At 40.3% G+C, this 19,848-nt stretch overlaps 8 non-coding genes and 9 pseudogenes across 8 annotated transcripts; all 17 read right to left on the bottom strand.

Moving 5' to 3' along the window:
- Positions 1-15,504: 15,504 nt before the first annotated feature.
- Positions 15,505-15,623, bottom strand: LOC149670019 (5S ribosomal RNA). Its single transcript, XR_016367726.1, has one exon. It is a non-coding gene; the product is annotated as a 5S ribosomal RNA (ribosomal RNA).
- A 122-nt stretch (positions 15,624-15,745) lies between these two features.
- On the bottom strand, positions 15,746-15,848 carry LOC149670018 (5S ribosomal RNA; annotated as a pseudogene).
- Positions 15,849-15,985: 137 nt separating this feature from the next.
- Positions 15,986-16,104, bottom strand: LOC149670017 (5S ribosomal RNA). Its single transcript, XR_016367693.1, has one exon. It is a non-coding gene; the product is annotated as a 5S ribosomal RNA (ribosomal RNA).
- A 137-nt stretch (positions 16,105-16,241) lies between these two features.
- LOC149670016 (5S ribosomal RNA) lies at positions 16,242-16,360 on the bottom strand. Its single transcript, XR_016367725.1, has one exon. It is a non-coding gene; the product is annotated as a 5S ribosomal RNA (ribosomal RNA).
- A 122-nt stretch (positions 16,361-16,482) lies between these two features.
- Positions 16,483-16,585, bottom strand: LOC149670015 (5S ribosomal RNA; annotated as a pseudogene).
- Positions 16,586-16,722: 137 nt separating this feature from the next.
- On the bottom strand, positions 16,723-16,841 carry LOC149670014 (5S ribosomal RNA; annotated as a pseudogene).
- A 122-nt stretch (positions 16,842-16,963) lies between these two features.
- Positions 16,964-17,066, bottom strand: LOC149670013 (5S ribosomal RNA; annotated as a pseudogene).
- A 137-nt stretch (positions 17,067-17,203) lies between these two features.
- Positions 17,204-17,322, bottom strand: LOC149670012 (5S ribosomal RNA; annotated as a pseudogene).
- A 122-nt stretch (positions 17,323-17,444) lies between these two features.
- On the bottom strand, positions 17,445-17,547 carry LOC149670011 (5S ribosomal RNA; annotated as a pseudogene).
- Positions 17,548-17,684: 137 nt separating this feature from the next.
- LOC149670010 (5S ribosomal RNA) lies at positions 17,685-17,803 on the bottom strand. The gene has a single exon (XR_016367724.1). It is a non-coding gene; the product is annotated as a 5S ribosomal RNA (ribosomal RNA).
- Positions 17,804-18,165: 362 nt separating this feature from the next.
- LOC149670009 (5S ribosomal RNA) lies at positions 18,166-18,284 on the bottom strand (annotated as a pseudogene).
- A 122-nt stretch (positions 18,285-18,406) lies between these two features.
- Positions 18,407-18,509, bottom strand: LOC149670008 (5S ribosomal RNA; annotated as a pseudogene).
- A 137-nt stretch (positions 18,510-18,646) lies between these two features.
- On the bottom strand, positions 18,647-18,765 carry LOC149670007 (5S ribosomal RNA). The gene has a single exon (XR_016367761.1). It is a non-coding gene; the product is annotated as a 5S ribosomal RNA (ribosomal RNA).
- Positions 18,766-18,887: 122 nt separating this feature from the next.
- Positions 18,888-18,990, bottom strand: LOC149670006 (5S ribosomal RNA; annotated as a pseudogene).
- Positions 18,991-19,127: 137 nt separating this feature from the next.
- LOC149670005 (5S ribosomal RNA) lies at positions 19,128-19,246 on the bottom strand. The gene has a single exon (XR_016367587.1). It is a non-coding gene; the product is annotated as a 5S ribosomal RNA (ribosomal RNA).
- A 136-nt stretch (positions 19,247-19,382) lies between these two features.
- LOC149670004 (5S ribosomal RNA) lies at positions 19,383-19,501 on the bottom strand. Its single transcript, XR_016367520.1, has one exon. It is a non-coding gene; the product is annotated as a 5S ribosomal RNA (ribosomal RNA).
- A 137-nt stretch (positions 19,502-19,638) lies between these two features.
- Positions 19,639-19,757, bottom strand: LOC149670003 (5S ribosomal RNA). The gene has a single exon (XR_016367739.1). It is a non-coding gene; the product is annotated as a 5S ribosomal RNA (ribosomal RNA).
- Between the last annotated feature and the right edge of the window lie 91 nt (positions 19,758-19,848).

Below are 19,848 nucleotides of genomic sequence, written 5' to 3'. Positions count from 1 at the left end.
TTATAGTACAAATTGTCCCCCTTCTAACCATACTAAAAACTTTAGGCTACGACAAACAGGGGCCGAGTACTTAAGCAAAACGTAAAGAAACAACCACTCCATAGGAAATGCATTAGACTATACTTTGCAGGCTCGTAACTCTGTTTCTACTGGAGATACGGGGATGTCCTTTGAGTATGTTATAGTCCAATTTGTCCCCCATCTAACCATACTAAAAACATTGAGCTACGACAAACAGGGGCCGAGTAATTAAGCTAAACGTAAACAAACAACCCCTCCATAGGAAATGCATTAGACTATACTTTGCAGGCCCATAACTCTGTGTCTACTAGAGATACAGGGATGTCCTTAGGATATGTTATAGTACAAATTGTCCCCCTTCTAACCATACTAAAAACTTTAGGCTACGACAAACAGGGGCCGAGTACTTAAGCAAAACGTAAAGAAACAACCACTCCATAGGAAATGCATTAGACTATACTTTGCAGGCTCGTAACTCTGTTTCTACTGGAGATACGGGGATGTCCTTTGAGTATGTTATAGTCCAATTTGTCCCCCATCTAACCATACAAAAAACTTTGGGCTACGACAAACAGGGGCCGAGTACTTAAGCAAAACGTAAAGAAACAACCCCTCCATAGGAAATGCATTAGACTATACTTTGCAGGCTCGTAACTCTGTTTCTACTGGAGACACGGGGATGTCCTTTGAGTATGTTATAGTTCAATTTGTCCCCCATCTAACCATACTAAAAACATTGAGCTACGACAAACAGGGGCCGAGTAATTAAGCTAAACGTAAACAAACAACCCCTCCATAGGAAATGCATTAGACTATACTTTGCAGGCCCATAACTCTGTGTCTACTAGAGATACAGGGATGTCCTTAGGATATGTTATAGTACAAATTGTCCCCCTTCTAACCATACTAAAAACTTTAGGCTACGACAAACAGGGGCCGAGTACTTAAGCAAAACGTAAAGAAACAACCACTCCATAGGAAATGCATTAGACTATACTTTGCAGGCTCGTAACTCTGTTTCTACTGGAGATACGGGGATGTCCTTTGAGTATGTTATAGTTCAATTTGTCCCCCATCTAACCATACTAAAAACATTGAGCTACGACAAACAGGGGCCGAGTACTTAAGCAAAACGTAAACAAACAACCCCTCCATAGGAAATGCATTAGACTATACTTTGCAGGCCCATAACTCTGTGTCTACTAGAGATACAGGGATGTCCTTAGGATATGTTATAGTACAAATTGTCCCCCTTCTAACCATACTAAAAACTTTAGGCTACGACAAACAGGGGCCGAGTACTTAAGCAAAACGTAAAGAAACAACCACTCCATAGGAAATGCATTAGACTATACTTTGCAGGCTCGTAACTCTGTTTCTACTGGAGATACGGGGATGTCCTTTGAGTATGTTATAGTCCAATTTGTCCCCCATCTAACCATACAAAAAACTTTGGGCTACGACAAACAGGGGCCGAGTACTTAAGCAAAACGTAAAGAAACAACCCCTCCATAGGAAATGCATTAGACTATACTTTGCAGGCTCGTAACTCTGTTTCTACTGGAGACACGGGGATGTCCTTTGAGTATGTTATAGTTCAATTTGTCCCCCATCTAACCATACTAAAAACATTGAGCTACGACAAACAGGGGCCGAGTAATTAAGCTAAACGTAAACAAACAACCCCTCCATAGGAAATGCATTAGACTATACTTTGCAGGCCCATAACTCTGTGTCTACTAGAGATACAGGGATGTCCTTAGGATATGTTATAGTACAAATTGTCCCCCTTCTAACCATACTAAAAACTTTAGGCTACGACAAACAGGGGCCGAGTACTTAAGCAAAACGTAAAGAAACAACCACTCCATAGGAAATGCATTAGACTATACTTTGCAGGCTCGTAACTCTGTTTCTACTGGAGATACGGGGATGTCCTTTGAGTATGTTATAGTTCAATTTGTCCCCCATCTAACCATACTAAAAACATTGAGCTACGACAAACAGGGGCCGAGTACTTAAGCAAAACGTAAACAAACAACCCCTCCATAGGAAATGCATTAGACTATACTTTGCAGGCCCATAACTCTGTGTCTACTAGAGATACAGGGATGTCCTTAGGATATGTTATAGTACAAATTGTCCCCCTTCTAACCATACTAAAAACTTTAGGCTACGACAAACAGGGGCCGAGTACTTAAGCAAAACGTAAAGAAACAACCACTCCATAGGAAATGCATTAGACTATACTTTGCAGGCTCGTAACTCTGTTTCTACTGGAGATACGGGGATGTCCTTTGAGTATGTTATAGTCCAATTTGTCCCCCATCTAACCATACAAAAAACTTTGGGCTACGACAAACAGGGGCCGAGTACTTAAGCAAAACGTAAAGAAACAACCCCTCCATAGGAAATGCATTAGACTATACTTTGCAGGCTCGTAACTCTGTTTCTACTGGAGACACGGGGATGTCCTTTGAGTATGTTATAGTTCAATTTGTCCCCCATCTAACCATACTAAAAACATTGAGCTACGACAAACAGGGGCCGAGTAATTAAGCTAAACGTAAACAAACAACCCCTCCATAGGAAATGCATTAGACTATACTTTGCAGGCCCATAACTCTGTGTCTACTAGAGATACAGGGATGTCCTTAGGATATGTTATAGTACAAATTGTCCCCCTTCTAACCATACTAAAAACTTTAGGCTACGACAAACAGGGGCCGAGTACTTAAGCAAAACGTAAAGAAACAACCACTCCATAGGAAATGCATTAGACTATACTTTGCAGGCTCGTAACTCTGTTTCTACTGGAGATACGGGGATGTCCTTTGAGTATGTTATAGTTCAATTTGTCCCCCATCTAACCATACTAAAAACATTGAGCTACGACAAACAGGGGCCGAGTACTTAAGCAAAACGTAAACAAACAACCCCTCCATAGGAAATGCATTAGACTATACTTTGCAGGCCCATAACTCTGTGTCTACTAGAGATACAGGGATGTCCTTAGGATATGTTATAGTACAAATTGTCCCCCTTCTAACCATACTAAAAACTTTAGGCTACGACAAACAGGGGCCGAGTACTTAAGCAAAACGTAAAGAAACAACCACTCCATAGGAAATGCATTAGACTATACTTTGCAGGCTCGTAACTCTGTTTCTACTGGAGACACGGGGATGTCCTTTGAGTATGTTATAGTACAAATTGTCCCCCTTCTAACCATACTAAAAACTTTAGGCTACGACAAACAGGGGCCGAGTACTTAAGCAAAACGTAAAGAAACAACCACTCCATAGGAAATGCATTAGACTATACTTTGCAGGCTCGTAACTCTGTTTCTACTGGAGATACGGGGATGTCCTTTGAGTATGTTATAGTTCAATTTGTCCCCCATCTAACCATACTAAAAACATTGAGCTACGACAAACAGGGGCCGAGTACTTAAGCAAAACGTAAACAAACAACCCCTCCATAGGAAATGCATTAGACTATACTTTGCAGGCCCATAACTCTGTGTCTACTAGAGATACGGGGATGTCCTTAGGATATGTTATAGTACAAATTGTCCCCCTTCTAACCATACTAAAAACTTTAGGCTACGACAAACAGGGGCCGAGTACTTAAGCAAAACGTAAAGAAACAACCACTCCATAGGAAATGCATTAGACTATACTTTGCAGGCTCGTAACTTTGTTTCTACTGGAGATACGGGGATGTCCTTTGAGTATGTTATAGTCCAATTTGTCCCCCATCTAACCATACAAAAAACTTTGGGCTACGACAAACAGGGGCCGAGTACTTAAGCAAAACGTAAAGAAACAACCCCTCCATAGGAAATGCATTAGACTATACTTTGCAGGCTCGTAACTCTGTTTCTACTGGAGACACGGGGATGTCCTTTGAGTATGTTATAGTTCAATTTGTCCCCCATCTAACCATACTAAAAACATTGAGCTACGACAAACAGGGGCCGAGTAATTAAGCTAAACGTAAACAAACAACCCCTCCATAGGAAATGCATTAGACTATACTTTGCAGGCCCATAACTCTGTGTCTACTAGAGATACAGGGATGTCCTTAGGATATGTTATAGTACAAATTGTCCCCCTTCTAACCATACTAAAAACTTTAGGCTACGACAAACAGGGGCCGAGTACTTAAGCAAAACGTAAAGAAACAACCACTCCATAGGAAATGCATTAGACTATACTTTGCAGGCTCGTAACTCTGTTTCTACTGGAGATACGGGGATGTCCTTTGAGTATGTTATAGTTCAATTTGTCCCCCATCTAACCATACTAAAAACATTGAGCTACGACAAACAGGGGCCGAGTACTTAAGCAAAACATAAACAAACAACCCCTCCATAGGAAATGCATTAGACTATACTTTGCAGGCCCATAACTCTGTGTCTACTAGAGATACGGGGATGTCCTTAGGATATGTTATAGTCCAATTTGTCCCCCATCTAACCATACAAAAAACTTTGGGCTACGACAAACAGGGGCCGAGTACTTAAGCAAAACGTAAAGAAACAACCCCTCCATAGGAAATGCATTAGACTATACTTTGCAGGCTCGTAACTCTGTTTCTACTGGAGACACGGGGATGTCCTTTGAGTATGTTATAGATCAATTTTTCCCCCATCTAACCATACTAAAAACATTGAGCTACGACAAACAGGGGCCGAGTAATTAAGCTAAACGTAAACAAACAACCCCTCCATAGGAAATGCATTAGACTATACTTTGCAGGCCCATAACTCTGTGTCTACTAGAGATACAGGGATGTCCTTAGGATATGTTATAGTACAAATTGTCCCCCTTCTAACCATACTAAAAACTTTAGGCTACGACAAACAGGGGCCGAGTACTTAAGCAAAACGTAAAGAAACAACCACTCCATAGGAAATGCATTAGACTATACTTTGCAGGCTCGTAACTCTGTTTCTACTGGAGATACGGGGATGTCCTTTGAGTATGTTATAGTCCAATTTGTCCCCCATCTAACCATACAAAAAACTTTGGGCTACGACAAACAGGGGCCGAGTACTTAAGCAAAACGTAAAGAAACAACCCCTCCATAGGAAATGCATTAGACTATACTTTGCAGGCTCGTAACTCTGTTTCTACTGGAGACACGGGGATGTCCTTTGAGTATGTTATAGTTCAATTTGTCCCCCATCTAACCATACTAAAAACATTGAGCTACGACAAACAGGGGCCGAGTAATTAAGCTAAACGTAAACAAACAACCCCTCCATAGGAAATGCATTAGACTATACTTTGCAGGCCCATAACTCTGTGTCTACTAGAGATACAGGGATGTCCTTAGGATATGTTATAGTACAAATTGTCCCCCTTCTAACCATACTAAAACTTTAGGCTACGACAAACAGGGGCCGAGTACTTAAGCAAAACGTAAAGAAACAACCACTCCATAGGAAATGCATTAGACTATACTTTGCAGGCTCGTAACTCTGTTTCTACTGGAGATACGGGGATGTCCTTTGAGTATGTTATAGTTCAATTTGTCCCCCATCTAACCATACTAAAAACATTGAGCTACGACAAACAGGGGCCGAGTACTTAAGCAAAACGTAAACAAACAACCCCTCCATAGGAAATGCATTAGACTATACTTTGCAGGCCCATAACTCTGTGTCTACTAGAGATACGGGGATGTCCTTAGGATATGTTATAGTCCAATTTGTCCCCCATCTAACCATACAAAAAACTTTGGGCTACGACAAACAGGGGCCGAGTACTTAAGCAAAACGTAAAGAAACAACCCCTCCATAGGAAATGCATTAGACTATACTTTGCAGGCTCGTAACTCTGTTTCTACTGGAGACACGGGGATGTCCTTTGAGTATGTTATAGTTCAATTTGTCCCCCATCTAACCATACTAAAAACATTGAGCTACGACAAACAGGGGCCGAGTAATTAAGCTAAACGTAAACAAACAACCCCTCCATAGGAAATGCATTAGACTATACTTTGCAGGCCCATAACTCTGTGTCTACTAGAGATACAGGGATGTCCTTAGGATATGTTATAGTACAAATTGTCCCCCTTCTAACCATACTAAAAACTTTAGGCTACGACAAACAGGGGCCGAGTACTTAAGCAAAACGTAAAGAAACAACCACTCCATAGGAAATGCATTAGACTATACTTTGCAGGCTCGTAACTCTGTTTCTACTGGAGATACGGGGATGTCCTTTGAGTATGTTATAGTTCAATTTGTCCCCCATCTAACCATACTAAAAACATTGAGCTACGACAAACAGGGGCCGAGTACTTAACCAAAACGTAAACAAACAACCCCTCCATAGGAAATGCATTAGACTATACTTTGCAGGCCCATAACTCTGTGTCTACTAGAGATACGGGGATGTCCTTAGGATATGTTATAGTCCAATTTGTCCCCCATCTAACCATACAAAAAACTTTGGGCTACGACAAACAGGGGCCGAGTACTTAAGCAAAACGTAAAGAAACAACCCCTCCATAGGAAATGCATTAGACTATACTTTGCAGGCTCGTAACTCTGTTTCTACTGGAGACACGGGGATGTCCTTTGAGTATGTTATAGTTCAATTTGTCCCCCATCTAACCATACTAAAAACATTGAGCTACGACAAACAGGGGCCGAGTAATTAAGCTAAACGTAAACAAACAACCCCTCCATAGGAAATGCATTAGACTATACTTTGCAGGCCCATAACTCTGTGTCTACTAGAGATACAGGGATGTCCTTAGGATATGTTATAGTACAAATTGTCCCCCTTCTAACCATACTAAAAACTTTAGGCTACGACAAACAGGGGCCGAGTACTTAAGCAAAACGTAAAGAAACAACCACTCCATAGGAAATGCATTAGACTATACTTTGCAGGCTCGTAACTCTGTTTCTACTGGAGATACGGGGATGTCCTTTGAGTATGTTATAGTTCAATTTGTCCCCCATCTAACCATACTAAAAACATTGAGCTACGACAAACAGGGGCCGAGTACTTAAGCAAAACGTAAACAAACAACCCCTCCATAGGAAATGCATTAGACTATACTTTGCAGGCCCATAACTCTGTGTCTACTAGAGATACGGGGATGTCCTTAGGATATGTTATAGTCCAATTTGTCCCCCATCTAACCATACAAAAAACTTTGGGCTACGACAAACAGGGGCCGAGTACTTAAGCAAAACGTAAAGAAACAACCCCTCCATAGGAAATGCATTAGACTATACTTTGCAGGCTCGTAACTCTGTTTCTACTGGAGATACGGGGATGTCCTTTGAGTATGTTATAGTCCAATTTGTCCCCCATCTAACCATACAAAAAACTTTGGGCTACGACAAACAGGGGCCGAGTACTTAAGCAAAACGTAAAGAAACAACCCCTCCATAGGAAATGCATTAGACTATACTTTGCAGGCTCGTAACTCTGTTTCTACTGGAGACACGGGGATGTCCTTTGAGTATGTTATAGTTCAATTTGTCCCCCATCTAACCATACTAAAAACATTGAGCTACGACAAACAGGGGCCGAGTAATTAAGCTAAACGTAAACAAACAACCCCTCCATAGGAAATGCATTAGACTATACTTTGCAGGCCCATAACTCTGTGTCTACTAGAGATACAGGGATGTCCTTAGGATATGTTATAGTACAAATTGTCCCCCTTCTAACCATACTAAAAACTTTAGGCTACGACAAACAGGGGCCGAGTACTTAAGCAAAACGTAAAGAAACAACCACTCCATAGGAAATGCATTAGACTATACTTTGCAGGCTCGTAACTCTGTTTCTACTGGAGATACGGGGATGTCCTTTGAGTATGTTATAGTTCAATTTGTCCCCCATCTAACCATACTAAAAACATTGAGCTACGACAAACAGGGGCCGAGTACTTAACCAAAACGTAAACAAACAACCCCTCCATAGGAAATGCATTAGACTATACTTTGCAGGCCCATAACTCTGTGTCTACTAGAGATACGGGGATGTCCTTAGGATATGTTATAGTCCAATTTGTCCCCCATCTAACCATACAAAAAACTTTGGGCTACGACAAACAGGGGCCGAGTACTTAAGCAAAACGTAAAGAAACAACCCCTCCATAGGAAATGCATTAGACTATACTTTGCAGGCTCGTAACTCTGTTTCTACTGGAGACACGGGGATGTCCTTTGAGTATGTTATAGTTCAATTTGTCCCCCATCTAACCATACTAAAAACATTGAGCTACGACAAACAGGGGCCGAGTAATTAAGCTAAACGTAAACAAACAACCCCTCCATAGGAAATGCATTAGACTATACTTTGCAGGCCCATAACTCTGTGTCTACTAGAGATACAGGGATGTCCTTAGGATATGTTATAGTACAAATTGTCCCCCTTCTAACCATACTAAAAACTTTAGGCTACGACAAACAGGGGCCGAGTACTTAAGCAAAACGTAAAGAAACAACCACTCCATAGGAAATGCATTAGACTATACTTTGCAGGCTCGTAACTCTGTTTCTACTGGAGATACGGGGATGTCCTTTGAGTATGTTATAGTTCAATTTGTCCCCCATCTAACCATACTAAAAACATTGAGCTACGACAAACAGGGGCCGAGTACTTAAGCAAAACGTAAACAAACAACCCCTCCATAGGAAATGCATTAGACTATACTTTGCAGGCCCATAACTCTGTGTCTACTAGAGATACGGGGATGTCCTTAGGATATGTTATAGTCCAATTTGTCCCCCATCTAACCATACAAAAAACTTTGGGCTACGACAAACAGGGGCCGAGTACTTAAGCAAAACGTAAAGAAACAACCCCTCCATAGGAAATGCATTAGACTATACTTTGCAGGCTCGTAACTCTGTTTCTACTGGAGACACGGGGATGTCCTTTGAGTATGTTATAGATCAATTTTTCCCCCATCTAACCATACTAAAAACATTGAGCTACGACAAACAGGGGCCGAGTAATTAAGCTAAACGTAAACAAACAACCCCTCCATAGGAAATGCATTAGACTATACTTTGCAGGCCCATAACTCTGTGTCTACTAGAGATACAGGGATGTCCTTAGGATATGTTATAGTACAAATTGTCCCCCTTCTAACCATACTAAAAACTTTAGGCTACGACAAACAGGGGCCGAGTACTTAAGCAAAACGTAAAGAAACAACCACTCCATAGGAAATGCATTAGACTATACTTTGCAGGCTCGTAACTCTGTTTCTACTGGAGATACGGGGATGTCCTTTGAGTATGTTATAGTCCAATTTGTCCCCCATCTAACCATACAAAAAACTTTGGGCTACGACAAACAGGGGCCGAGTACTTAAGCAAAACGTAAAGAAACAACCCCTCCATAGGAAATGCATTAGACTATACTTTGCAGGCTCGTAACTCTGTTTCTACTGGAGACACGGGGATGTCCTTTGAGTATGTTATAGTTCAATTTGTCCCCCATCTAACCATACTAAAAACATTGAGCTACGACAAACAGGGGCCGAGTAATTAAGCTAAACGTAAACAAACAACCCCTCCATAGGAAATGCATTAGACTATACTTTGCAGGCCCATAACTCTGTGTCTACTAGAGATACAGGGATGTCCTTAGGATATGTTATAGTACAAATTGTCCCCCTTCTAACCATACTAAAAACTTTAGGCTACGACAAACAGGGGCCGAGTACTTAAGCAAAACGTAAAGAAACAACCACTCCATAGGAAATGCATTAGACTATACTTTGCAGGCTCGTAACTCTGTTTCTACTGGAGATACGGGGATGTCCTTTGAGTATGTTATAGTTCAATTTGTCCCCCATCTAACCATACTAAAAACATTGAGCTACGACAAACAGGGGCCGAGTACTTAACCAAAACGTAAACAAACAACCCCTCCATAGGAAATGCATTAGACTATACTTTGCAGGCCCATAACTCTGTGTCTACTAGAGATACGGGGATGTCCTTAGGATATGTTATAGTCCAATTTGTCCCCCATCTAACCATACAAAAAACTTTGGGCTACGACAAACAGGGGCCGAGTACTTAAGCAAAACGTAAAGAAACAACCCCTCCATAGGAAATGCATTAGACTATACTTTGCAGGCTCGTAACTCTGTTTCTACTGGAGACACGGGGATGTCCTTTGAGTATGTTATAGATCAATTTTTCCCCCATCTAACCATACTAAAAACATTGAGCTACGACAAACAGGGGCCGAGTAATTAAGCTAAACGTAAACAAACAACCCCTCCATAGGAAATGCATTAGACTATACTTTGCAGGCCCATAACTCTGTGTCTACTAGAGATACAGGGATGTCCTTAGGATATGTTATAGTACAAATTGTCCCCCTTCTAACCATACTAAAAACTTTAGGCTACGACAAACAGGGGCCGAGTACTTAAGCAAAACGTAAAGAAACAACCACTCCATAGGAAATGCATTAGACTATACTTTGCAGGCTCGTAACTCTGTTTCTACTGGAGATACGGGGATGTCCTTTGAGTATGTTATAGTCCAATTTGTCCCCCATCTAACCATACAAAAAACTTTGGGCTACGACAAACAGGGGCCGAGTACTTAAGCAAAACGTAAAGAAACAACCCCTCCATAGGAAATGCATTAGACTATACTTTGCAGGCTCGTAACTCTGTTTCTACTGGAGACACGGGGATGTCCTTTGAGTATGTTATAGTTCAATTTGTCCCCCATCTAACCATACTAAAAACATTGAGCTACGACAAACAGGGGCCGAGTAATTAAGCTAAACGTAAACAAACAACCCCTCCATAGGAAATGCATTAGACTATACTTTGCAGGCCCATAACTCTGTGTCTACTAGAGATACAGGGATGTCCTTAGGATATGTTATAGTACAAATTGTCCCCCTTCTAACCATACTAAAAACTTTAGGCTACGACAAACAGGGGCCGAGTACTTAAGCAAAACGTAAAGAAACAACCACTCCATAGGAAATGCATTAGACTATACTTTGCAGGCTCGTAACTCTGTTTCTACTGGAGATACGGGGATGTCCTTTGAGTATGTTATAGTTCAATTTGTCCCCCATCTAACCATACTAAAAACATTGAGCTACGACAAACAGGGGCCGAGTACTTAACCAAAACGTAAACAAACAACCCCTCCATAGGAAATGCATTAGACTATACTTTGCAGGCCCATAACTCTGTGTCTACTAGAGATACGGGGATGTCCTTAGGATATGTTATAGTCCAATTTGTCCCCCATCTAACCATACAAAAAACTTTGGGCTACGACAAACAGGGGCCGAGTACTTAAGCAAAACGTAAAGAAACAACCCCTCCATAGGAAATGCATTAGACTATACTTTGCAGGCTCGTAACTCTGTTTCTACTGGAGACACGGGGATGTCCTTTGAGTATGTTATAGTTCAATTTGTCCCCCATCTAACCATACTAAAAACATTGAGCTACGACAAACAGGGGCCGAGTAATTAAGCTAAACGTAAACAAACAACCCCTCCATAGGAAATGCATTAGACTATACTTTGCAGGCCCATAACTCTGTGTCTACTAGAGATACAGGGATGTCCTTAGGATATGTTATAGTACAAATTGTCCCCCTTCTAACCATACTAAAAACTTTAGGCTACGACAAACAGGGGCCGAGTACTTAAGCAAAACGTAAAGAAACAACCACTCCATAGGAAATGCATTAGACTATACTTTGCAGGCTCGTAACTCTGTTTCTACTGGAGATACGGGGATGTCCTTTGAGTATGTTATAGTTCAATTTGTCCCCCATCTAACCATACTAAAAACATTGAGCTACGACAAACAGGGGCCGAGTACTTAAGCAAAACGTAAACAAACAACCCCTCCATAGGAAATGCATTAGACTATACTTTGCAGGCCCATAACTCTGTGTCTACTAGAGATACGGGGATGTCCTTAGGATATGTTATAGTCCAATTTGTCCCCCATCTAACCATACAAAAAACTTTGGGCTACGACAAACAGGGGCCGAGTACTTAAGCAAAACGTAAAGAAACAACCCCTCCATAGGAAATGCATTAGACTATACTTTGCAGGCTCGTAACTCTGTTTCTACTGGAGACACGGGGATGTCCTTTGAGTATGTTATAGATCAATTTTTCCCCCATCTAACCATACTAAAAACATTGAGCTACGACAAACAGGGGCCGAGTAATTAAGCTAAACGTAAACAAACAACCCCTCCATAGGAAATGCATTAGACTATACTTTGCAGGCCCATAACTCTGTGTCTACTAGAGATACAGGGATGTCCTTAGGATATGTTATAGTACAAATTGTCCCCCTTCTAACCATACTAAAAACTTTAGGCTACGACAAACAGGGGCCGAGTACTTAAGCAAAACGTAAAGAAACAACCACTCCATAGGAAATGCATTAGACTATACTTTGCAGGCTCGTAACTCTGTTTCTACTGGAGATACGGGGATGTCCTTTGAGTATGTTATAGTCCAATTTGTCCCCCATCTAACCATACAAAAAACTTTGGGCTACGACAAACAGGGGCCGAGTACTTAAGCAAAACGTAAAGAAACAACCCCTCCATAGGAAATGCATTAGACTATACTTTGCAGGCTCGTAACTCTGTTTCTACTGGAGACACGGGGATGTCCTTTGAGTATGTTATAGTTCAATTTGTCCCCCATCTAACCATACTAAAAGCATTGAGCTACGACAAACAGGGGCCGAGTAATTAAGCTAAACGTAAACAAACAACCCCTCCATAGGAAATGCATTAGACTATACTTTGCAGGCTCGTAACTCTGTTTCTACTGGAGACACGGGGATGTCCTTTGAGTATGTTATAGTTCAATTTGTCCCCCATCTAACCATACAAAAAACTTTGGGCTACGACAAACAGGGGCCGAGTACTTAAGCAAAACGTAAAGAAACAACCCCTCCATAGGAAATGCATTAGACTATACTTTGCAGGCTCGTAACTCTGTTTCTACTGGAGACACGGGGATGTCCTTTGAGTATGTTATAGTTCAATTTGTCCCCCATCTAACCATACTAAAAACATTGAGCTACGACAAACAGGGGCCGAGTAATTAAGCTAAACGTAAACAAACAACCCCTCCATAGGAAATGCATTAGACTATACTTTGCAGGCCCATAACTCTGTGTCTACTAGAGATACAGGGATGTCCTTAGGATATGTTATAGTACAAATTGTCCCCCTTCTAACCATACTAAAAACTTTAGGCTACGACAAACAGGGGCCGAGTACTTAAGCAAAACGTAAAGAAACAACCACTCCATAGGAAATGCATTAGACTATACTTTGCAGGCTCGTAACTCTGTTTCTACTGGAGATACGGGGATGTCCTTTGAGTATGTTATAGTTCAATTTGTCCCCCATCTAACCATACTAAAAACATTGAGCTACGACAAACAGGGGCCGAGTACTTAAGCAAAACGTAAACAAACAACCCCTCCATAGGAAATGCATTAGACTATACTTTGCAGGCCCATAACTCTGTGTCTACTGGAGATACGAGGATGTCCTTAGGGTATGTTATAGTCCAAATTGTCCCCCATCTAACCATACTAAAAACATTGAGCTACGACAAACAGGGGCCGAGATATTAAGCAAAATGTTCGTCAACTTTGGAATCGTCTCACTTATTTTTATTATGTTACTTATGATTTTTGCACTATACTTTTGAGGCTCATAACTCTTGTTCTACAAGAGATACTGGGATCTCCATTGGATATGTTATAGTACTCTTTGCTCCCCATACAAGGATACTTTAAACTTGAGGCTACCTCAATATCGTCGTCAACTTATTTTTTGTCTCACTTATTGTTAGAAGGTTACTTTTGATTTTTGAAAATAAACTTTGCAGGCTCGTAACTCTGTTTCTACTGGAGATACGGGGATGTCCTTTGAGTATGTTATAGTTCAATTTGTCCCCCATCTAACCATACTAAAAACATTGAGCTACGACAAACAGGGGCCGAGTTATTAAGCTAAACGTAAACAAACAACCCCTCCATAGGAAATGCATTAGACTATACTTTGCAGGCCCATAACTCTGTGTCTACTAGAGATACGGGGTTCCTTAGGATATGTTATAGTCCAAATTGTCCCCCTTCAAACCATACTAAAAACATTGAGCTACGACAAACAGGGGCCGAGTAATTAAGCTAAACGTAAACAAACAACCCCTCCATAGGAAATGCATTAGACTATACTTTGCAGGCCCATAACTCTGTGTCTACTAGAGATACAGGGATGTCCTTAGGATATGTTATAGTACAAATTGTCCCCCTTCTAACCATACTAAAAACTTTAGGCTACGACAAACAGGGGCCGAGTACTTAAGCAAAACGTAAAGAAACAACCACTCCATAGGAAATGCATTAGACTATACTTTGCAGGCTCGTAACTCTGTTTCTACTGGAGATACGGGGATGTCCTTTGAGTATGTTATAGTCCAATTTGTCCCCCATCTAACCATACAAAAAACTTTGGGCTACGACAAACAGGGGCCGAGTACTTAAGCAAAACGTAAAGAAACAACCCCTCCATAGGAAATGCATTAGACTATACTTTGCAGGCTCGTAACTCTGTTTCTACTGGAGACACGGGGATGTCCTTTGAGTATGTTATAGTTCAATTTGTCCCCCATCTAACCATACTAAAAACATTGAGCTACGACAAACAGGGGCCGAGTAATTAAGCTAAACGTAAACAAACAACCCCTCCATAGGAAATGCATTAGACTATACTTTGCAGGCTCGTAACTCTGTTTCTACTGGAGACACGGGGATGTCCTTTGAGTATGTTATAGTTCAATTTGTCCCCCATCTAACCATACTAAAAACATTGAGCTACGACAAACAGGGGCCGAGTAATTAAGCTAAACGTAAACAAACAACCCCTCCATAGGAAATGCATTAGACTATACTTTGCAGGCCCATAACTCTGTGTCTACTAGAGATACAGGGATGTCCTTAGGATATGTTATAGTACAAATTGTCCCCCTTCTAACCATACTAAAAACTTTAGGCTACGACAAACAGGGGCCGAGTACTTAAGCAAAACGTAAAGAAACAACCACTCCATAGGAAATGCATTAGACTATACTTTGCAGGCTCGTAACTCTGTTTCTACTGGAGACACGGGGATGTCCTTTGAGTATGTTATAGTTCAATTTGTCCCCCATCTAACCATACTAAAAACATTGAGCTACGACAAACAGGGGCCGAGTAATTAAGCTAAACGTAAACAAACAACCCCTCCATAGGAAATGCATTAGACTATATGGCCGTTGCCGAGAGTGCTAGATAATAATTCGAATATAAATTAAGTGAGACAAATTAACCATCATCATTTTAAAACAATAACAAAAAGAAAATATGTTGGCTTTTTTCATATCTATTGGAATTTAAAAGAGGAAAAAAAAGTGAAAAAGCCAACGGCACGCAGTGTTCCTAAGTGGTCTCCCTCCCAAGTACTGACTGCGCTCGACGCTGCTTAACTTCGGTGATCGGACGAGAACCGGTGTTTTCAGCGTGATATGTCCGTTGCCGAGAGTGCTATTTAATAATTTGAATTTAATTAACCTTCATCTTTATAAATCAATAAGAAAAAGAAGATATGTTTGCTTTTTTCATATCTGATGGAATTTTAAAGAGGAAATAAAAGTGAAAAAGCCAACGGCACGCAAAGTTTCCAAGTACTGACTGCGCTCGACGCTGCTTAACTTCGGTGATCGGACGAGAACCGGTGTTTTCAGCGTGATATGGCCGTTGCCGAGAGTGCTAGATAATAATTCGAATATAAATTCAGTGAGACAAATTAACCATCATCTTTTTAAAACAATAACAAATAGAAAATATGTTTGCTTTTTTCATATCTATTGGATTTTAAAAGAGGAAAAAAAAGTGAAAAACCCAACGGCACGCAGTGTTCCTAAGTGGTCTCCCTCCCAAGTACTGACTGCGCTCGACGCTGCTTAACTTCGGTGATCGGACGAGAACCGGTGTTTTCAGCGTGATATGGCCGTTGCCGAGAATGCTATTTAATAATTCGAATTTAAATTAAGTGAGACAAATTAACCTTCATCTTTTTAAAACAATAACAAAAAGAAAATATGTTTGCTTTTTTCATATCTATTGGAATTTAAAAGAGGAAAAAAAAGTGAAAAAGCCAACGGCACGCAGTGTTCCTAAGTGGTCTCCCTCCCAAGTACTGACTGCGCTCGACGCTGCTTAACTTCGGTGATCGGACGAGAACCGGTGTTTTCAGCGTGATATGTCCGTTGCCGAGAGTGCTATTTAATAATTTGAATTTAATTAACCTTCATCTTTATAAATCTATAAGAAAAAGAAGATATGTTTGCTTTTTTCATATCTCATGGAATTTAAAAGAGGAAATAAAAGTGAAAAAGCCAACGACACGCAAAGTTTTCAAGTACTGACTGCGCTCGACGCTGCTTAACTTCGGTGATCGGACGAGAACCGGTGTTTTCAGCGTGATATGGCCGTTGCCGAGAGTGCTAGATAATAATTAGAATTTAAATTCAGTGAGACAAATTAACCATCATCTTTTTAAAACAATAACAAATAGAAAATATGTTTGCTTTTTTCATATCTATTGGATTTTAAAAGAGGAAAAAAAAGTGAAAAACCCAACGGCACGCAGTGTTCCTAAGTGGTCTCCCTCCCAAGTACTGACTGCGCTCGACGCTGCTTAACTTCGGTTATCGGACGAGAACCGGTGTATTCAGCGTGATATGGCCGTTGCCGAGAGTGCTTGTTAATAATTTGAATTTAATTAACTTTCATCTTTATAAAACAATAACAAAAAGAAGATATGTTTGCTTTTTTCATATCTGGTGGAATTTGAAAGAGGAAACAAAAGTGAAAAAGCCAACGGCACGCAGTATTCCCAAGTACTGTATGCGCTCGACGCTGCTTAACTTCGGTGATCGGACGTGAACCGGTGTTTTCAGCGTGATATGGCCGTTGCCGAGAGTGCTAGTTAATAATTCGAATTTAAATTAAGTGAGACAAATTAACCTTCATCATTTTAAAACAATAACAAAAAGAAAACATGTTTGCTTTTTTCATATCTATTGGATTTTAAAAGAGGAAAAAAAAGTGAAAAACCAAACGGCACGCAGTGTTCCTAAGTGGTCTCCCTCCCAAGTACTGACTGCGCTCGACGCTGCTTAACTTCGGTGATCGGACGAGAACCGGTGTTTTCAGCGTGATATGGCCGTTGCCGAGAGTGCTATTTAATAATTTGAATTTAATTAACCTTCATCTTTATAAATCAATAAGAAAAAGAAGATATGTTTGCTTTTTTCATATCTCATGGAATTTAAAAGAGGAAATTAAAGTGAAAAAGCCAACGACACGCAAAGTTTTCAAGTACTGACTGCGCTCGACGCTGCTTAACTTCGGTGATCGGACGAGAACCGGTGTTTTCAGCGCGATATGGCCGTTGCCGAGAGTGCTAGATAATAATTAGAATTTAAATTAAGTGAGACAAATTAACCATCATCTTTTTAAAACAATAACAAAAAGAAAATATGTTTGCTTTTTTCATATCTATTGGAATTTAAAAGAGGAAAAAAAAGTGAAAAAGCCAACGGCACGCAGTGTTCCTAAGTGGTCTCCCTCCCAAGTACTGACTGCGCTCGACGCTGCTTAACTTCGGTGATCGGACGAGAACCGGTGTTTTCAGCGTGATATGTCCGTTGCCGAGAGTGCTATTTAATAATTTGAATTTAATTAACCTTCATCTTTATAAATCTATAAGAAAAAGAAGATATGTTTGCTTTTTTCATATCTCATGGAATTTAAAAGAGGAAATAAAAGTGAAAAAGCCAACGACAAGCAAAGTTTTCAAGTACTGACTGCGCTCGACGCTGCTTAACTTCGGTGATCGGACGAGAACCGGTGTTTTCAGCGTGATATGGCCGTTGCCGAGAGTGCTAGATAATAATTAGAATTTAAATTCAGTGAGACAAATTAACCATCATCTTTTTAAAACAATAACAAATAGAAAATATGTTTGCTTTTTTCATATCTATTGGATTTTAAAAGAGGAAAAAAAAGTGAAAAACCCAACGGCACGCAGTGTTCCTAAGTGGTCTCCCTCCCAAGTACTGACTGCGCTCGACGCTGCTTAACTTCGGTTATCGGACGAGAACCGGTGTATTCAGCGTGATATGGCCGTTGCCGAGAGTGCTTGTTAATAATTTGAATTTAATTAACTTTCATCTTTATAAAACAATAACAAAAAGAAGATATGTTTGCTTTTTTCATATCTGGTGGAATTTGAACGAGGAAACAAAAGTGAAAAAGCCAACGGCACGCAGTATTCCCAAGTACTGTATGCGCTCGACGCTGCTTAACTTCGGTGATCGGACGTGAACCGGTGTTTTCAGCGTGATATGGCCGTTGCCGAGAGTGCTAGTTAATAATTCGAATTTAAATTAAGTGAGACAAATTAACCTTCATCATTTTAAAACAATAACAAAAAGAAAACATGTTTGCTTTTTTCATATCTATTGGATTTTAAAAGAGGAAAAAAAAGTGAAAAACCCAACGGCACGCAGTGTTCCTAAGTGGTCTCCCTCCCAAGTACTGACTGCGCTCGACGCTGCTTAACTTCGGTGATCAGACGAGAACCGGTGTTTTCAGCGTGATATGGCCGTTGCCGAGAGTGCTATTTAATAATTTGAATTTAATTAACCTTCATCTTTATAAATCAATAAGAAAAAGAAGATATGTTTGCTTTTTTCATATCTCATGGAATTTAAAAGAGGAAATTAAAGTGAAAAAGCCAACGACACGCAAAGTTTTCAAGTACTGACTGCGCTCGACGCTGCTTAACTTCGGTGATCGGACGAGAACCGGTGTTTTCAGCGCGATATGGCCGTTGCCGAGAGTGCTAGATAATAATTAGAATTTAAATTAAGTGAGACAAATTAACCATCATCTTTTTAAAACAATAACAAAAAGAAAATATGTTTGCTTTTTTCATATCTATTGGAATTTAAAAGAGGAAAAAAAAGTGAAAAAGCCAACGGCACTTAGTGTTCCTAAGTGGTCTCCCTCCCAAGTACTGACTGCGCTCGACGCTGCTTAACTTCGGTGATCGGACGAGAACCGGTGTTTTCAGCGTGATATGGCCGTTGCCGAGAGTGCTATATAATAATTAGAATTTAAATTCAGTGAGACAAATTAACCATCATCTTTTTAAAACAATAACAAATAGAAAATATGTCTGCTTTTTTCGTATCTATTGGAATTTAAAAGAGGAAAAAAAGTGAAAAAGCCAACGGCACGCAGTGTTCCTAAGTGGTCTCCCTACCAAGTACTTACTGCGCTCGACGCTGCTTAACTTCGGTGATCGGACGTGAACCGGTGTTTTCAGCGTGATATGGCCGTTGCCGAGAGTGCTAGTTAATAATTCGAATTTAAATTAAGTGAGACAAATTAACCTTCATCATTTTAAAACAATAACAAAAAGAAAACATGTTTGCTTTTTTCATATCTATTGGATTTTAAAAGAGGAAAAAAAAGTGAAAAACCCAACAGCACGCAGTGTTCCTAAGTGGTCTCCCTCCCAAGTACTGACTGCGCTCGACGCTGCTTAACTTCGGTGATCGGACGAGAACCGGTGTTTTCAGCGTGATATGGCCGTTGCCGAGAGTGCTATTTAATAATTTGAATTTAATTAACCTTCATCTTTATAAATCAATAAGAAAAAGAAGATATGTTTGCTTTTTTCATATCTGA

This window comes from Phalangium opilio, unplaced genomic scaffold (assembly GCF_054372755.1).
Source record: "Phalangium opilio isolate 3A_F unplaced genomic scaffold, DU_Popi_V2 ptg000054l_1, whole genome shotgun sequence".
Classification (NCBI taxonomy): Eukaryota; Metazoa; Arthropoda; class Arachnida; order Opiliones; family Phalangiidae; genus Phalangium; species Phalangium opilio.
Note: the sequence above shows the minus strand (reverse complement) of the source record. Positions and strands in the feature narration are given on the sequence as shown.